Raw genomic sequence first — 7500 nt, 5'->3', positions numbered from 1 at the left:
TCAGTGTATGTTTTGTTAGTTAATACAGTGTGTTGATTAGCCTTATTCTGTGTTTGCAGACCACACACAACTGAGGCTCTTGCCCATGTAATTCCACTGTGAAGTTTAATAAAGAAATTAAAGGGGAGACAACTGCTTCATGGTGTTCTAACCGACGCCCCCCATACAACACAACATCCCAACAAATCAGAACCAGCGCAATACAGTCCTTTAGTGATCCTCACCAACACTAACAATATATTTCTAAAGTTTTGAGTCATTCCCGTTCATTTGAAGCGTAATTTCCCCCTTACTGTGGCTAGTTTGGATGAGATGACTTGACCCTAGCTAGCATAACATAAATGGCAGCTAGCTCTACACTATTTCGGGCATTCGTTAACAATCAGTGTTCAGATAACTAGCGCAAACGTGCCGAGATATCTTGTTTATTATAAAAAAATAAACGCTTGTGTTGTGCCATGGCTTATATGGTGATGACGTTTGAGATTGTAAATTTACGGGCCACAGATGTGTCTATGGTAAGGCCGACCTGACGAGATAGCTGCCTACTGAGGTTTGATTGGATATGGACATTGTTTATTTCAGAAGGAAAATGTTTGGAGTGGAATTGTTTGGAAGACAATCTTGGGACAATTTTGCTCTTTGGGTCTTTGTGCCAACCATGCCAGCTATCGTAGGGTGCTCTGGGAACTTCTTAGATCTGTTTACTGTATGTACACTTACTGAAATAAGCATTTTGTTTACATAAAATCCCTTGTCATTTCACCACTAGGTTTGAAACCCAGACAGCACGAAGCATCTTGCCGACGTCAAAATCAGATCAACAGACAGGGACATCAGCCTTCTCTTGGGAATAGGCCAGATATGCCATAACAAGAAATGGTAAGTCTATCACTACATAAGATCCATAACAAAATACTCCTAATTAAATCTTAAATGTGACCTGGTGGCATTATTGCGTGAATGCTTATAGGGATGGCGAAAATGGAAAAAACTCTTAACCGGCTACTGAGACTCATTAACCGGTGGTTAACCGGTTAACCGGTAATCTTAAATTATACAACGTTCGCGTGCCTGATATGCACAGCACTGTTTTTTTTTATTTTCCACATAAGCATCTTTTTTGCTGCGCAGACGGGACCTGTCATGTGCAGCCACTGTTGCCAGATGGAAAATGCTGAATTATCGTACTAAAACCTCAAAATTATCGTTTCTTTGGGAGGAAATTATCATTATAATTATTATTATTATTACAACCGGTTAACCGGTGGTAGAAAATTTTAACCGGTTAAAATTGATCCAGTCGACTATCGGTTAACCGGTTACCGGTTAACATCCCTAAATGCTTATGTTGCACACTTAATGAATAAGGTCCTCAAGTGTGTAGAGTTTTGCTGAGTTCGTTGTTTATTTACATTTTCCTCAGCATAACTGTACAGCTGACACCGCTGCCTTTAGGCTAGTGACAATGGGCCCAAAAAGGCCTTCGTTTTCGAGATACCCCAACCGGAGGTAGAACAAAACCCAATAATGTTTTTCCTCATCTCTAGGGTGTCCCATACATGCAGGGTGTCCGCGGGGTTGTAAAAAGTATTAAAAGTTGATAAATTCAAAAGGCAAAATTTAATGGACTTAAAAGTTGTAAATTTGCTTAAAAGGTATTATTTTTGAAAAATGAGCCATTATTTTTTCTTAGTTGAAGCATTGTGATTAAAAATTAAGAAGTTAGGTGAGACTTTTAGCCCAAAAGGTGTTGTTTTGACTCCCGACCCGCCTGTTTGGTGGGTGGAGTAATTAACCAGTGCTCTCCCTCATTCTCCTCCATGACTGAGATACCCGGAGCATGGTACCGTCCCGCCACACTGCTTCCTTTCGGGCGTCTTTTTGCAAAAAAATGTCTTGTTAAGACTCGCAATGAAGTGCCGTGATGGTTGTAAAAATGATCTAAAGGTAGTGAAAAAAGGTATTAAATGGTAGTAAATTTGACTTCAAATTGGTGTATATACCCTGACATGAAAATGATTCTTGGCCAAAGTGATTTTAATGCTAAGCCTAAACATTTTACACATTTTCATATGCACCTCCAAACAAAAAAAGCACCCAAAATGTGACTTCTCTTGGGTTTTGTTCTACCTCCGGTTGGGGTGTCTCCAAATTTTGAGGCCATTGTCACTGGCCTACTTCTGTATCATAACAAAGCCTGTCACTTCCACGTTTCGTTCTTTATGTGACCGAAGTCACTGGCTACTGCACCAGAGAGGGTCTCTGCACTCATTGCTGGTCCTATAATGCCATCTATTGGCGAAAACGTGCAACAGCATAATTAAACTAAAAGACAACTTCTGACAGGACAACAAAAAGACAGGGAGTGAGAATAAGGGAATAACAAAAAGCCGAAAATGGGGGGTCCACTACACTTGCATACCTGATTGTGATGCTGTCACTCATTTTCTAGTCTATATCTCGGACTGAAAAAGGATTACATTATTATGTTTTCAGGTGTTTTGCCCCTGCGGTTGTGAAGAGGATGCTGTGGAGGTGGCAGCATGAACGTGTCACACAGACATTGGCTAAACTACTCGGTAGGTACAACGAAATAAAAGAAACCACCCCCTCAACCCTGTTTATGCTGCACTGTACCTATTATAACCAGTTTTTATATAGACCATTATTTGAAATACTATGAGAGCCTTTCTGTTAGGAAACTGTACAGCAGGGATGGGCAACTGGAGGCTCGGGCGCCACATGCAGCCCAACTTCTCACTTTTAAAAGAAGAAAAAGGACAGTTTTTAACCCCCTATGAATCAATAGTGTAAGCATTCATGTAAAAATAAAGAAAAAGTGAAGTATCCTTTTGTAAATTCTCTCAAGTGCGTGGTGATGTGGCCCACTGATTGTGGTAATTAAAAATGTTGGCCCACCTTATAATGAAAGTTGCCCACCCCTGCTGTACAGCCTACATCACTTGTACATGTCCTTACCAAATAGGACACTAGCTAGCTAAATGTAATTAATATGGCATTGTGAAAGTTGTATGCCTAAATGTAAACCATAATATTAAATTTTGATGGACAGAATTCAACTAAACCAACATATTACATTGTGAATGTAGTTGCACAGTGATACTGAGACCGACTTATTCCTGTCTTTATTTGCCAGGCTTCTACACTTGCCCTCAGAGTTCACATATGGTGAAGTGCACAGGTGTCCAGTCAGGTTCAGACTGATGCTGGTAACAAGAGGAAAACATGCTAATTGGTAAGTGAGATCCCTGCTCAACAAAAATCCACACAGCACAACAAGTAAGCCTAGTTTGTGGTATCAAATGTAAAATGGAAGTTTCATCAAAAAGTTGTAGAACACATCTGAATAAATTGCAGGCCATCAAAGTTGTGAATGGGCAGGGAAAACACAACCAGTAGGCTTATGAATTACTTTGACTCAGCACAGCACAGCAGCAGATGCGATGCTACCATTCCTTGGGAATATGACAGAGGTCTGCTATTCCATTGTAAATATTGACTGGAAATGTTCATGTTTCAACTGTTTAAAAACATTGCACTCAGGGGAAAAAATCTCTAGGTGTATATAAGTGAAAGACCACCTTTGCCATTGTGACACAGCACACAAGTAGTGAAAAAAGTGAAAGCCCATTGGGAAACTCCAACTCCCATTGTCATTGTGACACAGCACTCCACCGCACACAAGTGAACACTGCACACTGCGAAATTGCATTTATGCCTTACCCGTGCAAGGGGGCAGCCCTCAGTGGCGCCCCATGGGGAGCAGTGCGGTGGGACGGTACCATGCTCAGGGTACCTCAGTCATGGAGGAGGATGGGGAAGAGCACTGGTTGAGTACTCCCCCCACCAACCTGGCGGGTCGGGAGTCGAACCGGCAACCTCTGGGATGCAAGTCTGACGCCCTAACCGCTCACCCATGACTGCCCATAGAAGTATACTCTGCACACAACAAAATTGCATTTTATGCCTCACCTGTGCAAGGGTGCAGCCTACATTGGCATCCCAAGGGAGCAGTATGTTGCAGTGTGGCGGGAAGGTACCATGCGTGGGGTACCTCAGTCATGGAGGATGGAGGAGAGAGCACTGGTTAATTACTCCCCCCACCAACCTGGCGGGCTGGGAGATGAACCAGCAACCTTTGGGGGCGGGTAAAACCTAACTTGCTCAGCCTCTGAGGCACATAAAAATGTGAAATTAGTTGCATTTAAAAGCCAAGACCATCATCTTGCATGAGAATGGACAGTCTGCATATTGGAATGCACCCATGTCACTTCAGGCGCCTTGGACAATGCATCGTGTATGCAGCATCAGGCTAAAATGGGTTAATAACACACACACACACACACACACACATGCACTCTCCTCTAATCTTCTCTCTTTGCCAAACTTTAGATGACCTTTCCAGCATGTCCAACTCATCAGCATCAGGGGAGGAGAGTCGGTGAAGGTGGTGCACCATCCAGGACCAGTCATGGGCCACCAACACCTCTGCAAAATCTGCACTTCTTGTGAACCCTCTAGAAGACACTACAACCACAAAACTGCTAATAAACCATCACATACTACATCACATCATGGTTCTCCATGTGTTACTGCACCCTCGGCACAAGTTCTTTGCTAGATTGCCATCTGGCAGATGCATCAGGACAGAAATGTAGCTACTATTTGTGATTATATCTCCCCACACTCTTTCTTGCTTTGTATGGCAGTGTGTCTCTGTGTGTGTCAGAATGGAAGGTGTTTACCATTGAAGTCAATGGGCAGTGGCATTGCATGAGGGATATAGAAGTCCAGATATCCTTGATGCTTTGGTGCCAGCTGTTTTTTTTTTTTTTTTTTTTTATCTGGTCACCCACACTTCCCTCTTCATTATGTCCTATAGATTTCCATACCACGTTTTGGTGCTTTGGTGGTACGGACATTCTAACTCACCAGAAAAAAGAAAAAAATGAAAATGAATGGAGGGTTATGTCTGGTGATTTCTGGCAAATTAGAATGCCCATAACATCAAAGTGGCACTGGATTACTCAACCATTTGCCTCTTAAAAGATAGCTTCTGCCAATTTCAATATGCTGTTGTATACCTCATGCTACCCTTGACTTGTCAGTACCCGGTGATGCTGGCATTTTTTTGACTCAGCTCTTTCTGAGATTTGAGCTATTCTAATAGGGGCAGACTTTGATTGCATTAAAAACCTTCTTAACATAGGTCTAATCCAAATACTATCCCAAAAGGTATCACTGTCTGTTTGCTAGTTGTCTGCTGATGTTGCATAACCTTTTGAATGTTATTGGGAATAAATGAAGATGTTTTTTTGAAACGTTTGTCCCCATTACAATGACATGGGTATGTGGAAGAGCTGTCCCTTACTCATGCACCTGTTTAACAAAATGTTATTTTTATTCAAGTATGCATCGTGTCTAGGGGTATGCAGTGTTTTTGTTATATACAGTCCCAGGAAAAAGTTTGTACACCCTTTGAAATTTCTTACATTTCTGTCAAAATTGATCATAAAACATGGTCTGATCTTCCCGGAAATCTCAAGAAGGAACAACCAGAGTCTGCTTTAATTAATTCCACCCAAACATTTAAATGTTATCATATTTTTATTGGTCATAAGGCCATAACATTCACAGGAGAGCAGGGCATAAGTAAGTACACCCTTGCATTAAGTAGGTTTTAACCCTCAGTTAGTTGCAATATCATCAACCAGACTTGTCCTGTAGTTGCAGATCAGATTAACAAAACAATCTGTTTGTATCTTGTCTCCCTCTTCTTTAGAAAACTGCCTCTCGTCAGCAAGGTTTGTGGGATGTCTGGAGTGCATAGCTTTCTTGACTTCATGCCATATAATCTCAATTGTTTTTGTCAGGGCTTTGACTGGGCTGGACTGGGACATTACAGAATGTGTATTTCATTATTATGAAGCCATTCTAAAGTCGATTTGCTTCTAAAGTATGGGTTGTTGTCACATTTCAGGACCCATACTCTTGTGTGCTTCAACTGTGTGACAGACTTCCTCACGTTTTTTCTGTAAAATATCACAATAAATTTGAGTTCATTGTTCCACTGATAATAGCAAACTGTCAAGGGCCTGAGGCAGCAAGGAAGCCGCATATAATAATGCTCCCGCCACCATACTCAGAAGAGGAGATGTAACCAAGAATAGGTAAAAATGGGATTAATTCTGCCAATCTAAAATGAATGGGGTTTCTGACCAAAAAAATATTGCTGCACCTTTGAGGTTTGCGAAAAAGCATTTATATGCTTCATAGAATTACTGCAAAATATTCTGTAGACCAACGTTGAAACCAAAGTTGAATTGTTCAGGGGAACACACAATGTCATGTTTGGAGGAGAACTGGAGAACCACACCTTCACCAAAACATCATCTCCACCTTTGAGTATGGTGGCGGGAGCATCATTATATGCGGCTACCTTCCTGCCTCAGGCCCTTTTCAGTTTGCTATTATCAGTGGAACAATGAACTCAGAAGTTTATCGAGATATTTTACAGAAAAAAGTGAGATAGTCTGTCAAACAGTTGAAGCACACAAGAGTATGGGTCCTGAAATGTGACAACAACCCATACTTTAGAAGCAAATCGACTTTAGAATGGCTTCATAATAATGAAATACACATTCTGGAATAGCCCAGTCAAAGCCCTGACAAAAAACAATTGAGATTATATGGCATGAAGTCAAGAAAGCTATGCACTCCAGACATCCCACAAACCTTGCTGACGAGAGGCAGTTTTCTAAAGAAGAGGGAGACCAGATACATTCAGATTATTTTGTTAATCTGATCTGCAACTACAGGAAACATCTGGTTGAGGTTATTGTGACTAACTTAGGGTTAAAACCTATTGAATGCTAGGGTGTACTTACTTATGCCTTGCTGTCCTGTGAATGTTTACATCTTATGGCCAATGAAAATATGAAAACTTGTAAATGTTGGGGTTGAATTAGTTAAAGCAGACTCTGGTTGTTCCTTCTTGTGATTTCCGGGAAGATCAGACCATGTTTTATGACCAATTTTAACAGAAAGGTAAGAAATTTCGAAGGGTGTACAAACTTTTTCTTGGGACTGTAAATGGCACATTACTTTATACTGTAGGCCTAAGTTATTTCAGATTATTTAAAATGGCATCTGGGAATTCCAAAATAAAGGTGAAATAAAACACTGGTGTCCCTTTTATTTGGCTCTTATACATGGGGGGTGGTGGGGGGGGGGGGTTCTTTTATAATCTTTGTAGCATATTCATCCTCTTCTCAGTTGCATGGCTGAGACGGTTTAAATAGGCTACTGCCTGCCAATACTGCACGCTTGTACTTAGTTGCATTTTAACGTTGTTATGTTACAGAGAATATAATTATTATATAATTGTTACCAGGTAAAAACGAAAAGCTAGTTAATGTAATGCAATTTGTTGGTCACTTGCGTCTGAATAGTGTCACAATATTCAGTCAATGAGTG

General features: G+C 41.0%; 1 protein-coding gene and 1 long non-coding RNA gene across 2 annotated transcripts in view; one reads left to right on the top strand and one right to left on the bottom strand.

Annotated features, from left to right (window-relative positions):
- LOC134469488 (uncharacterized) overlaps positions 1 to 4594 on the top strand; it is a 5546-nt gene extending 952 nt beyond the window's left edge. The window contains exons 2-5 of the long non-coding RNA XR_010038992.1: positions 773 to 882; positions 2500 to 2582; positions 3161 to 3259; positions 4417 to 4594. This is a non-coding gene — a long non-coding RNA (uncharacterized LOC134469488). The remainder of the gene's footprint in view (positions 1 to 772; positions 883 to 2499; positions 2583 to 3160; positions 3260 to 4416) is intronic.
- lama2 (laminin, alpha 2) overlaps positions 1 to 7500 on the bottom strand; it is a 441866-nt gene that overhangs the window by 247166 nt on the left and 187200 nt on the right. The gene's annotated exons all lie outside the window — the stretch shown is intronic.

The sequence above is a fragment of the Engraulis encrasicolus genome, chromosome 18, assembly GCF_034702125.1.
Source record: "Engraulis encrasicolus isolate BLACKSEA-1 chromosome 18, IST_EnEncr_1.0, whole genome shotgun sequence".
Taxonomy (NCBI): domain Eukaryota; kingdom Metazoa; phylum Chordata; class Actinopteri; order Clupeiformes; family Engraulidae; genus Engraulis; species Engraulis encrasicolus.
Note: the sequence above shows the minus strand (reverse complement) of the source record. Positions and strands in the feature narration are given on the sequence as shown.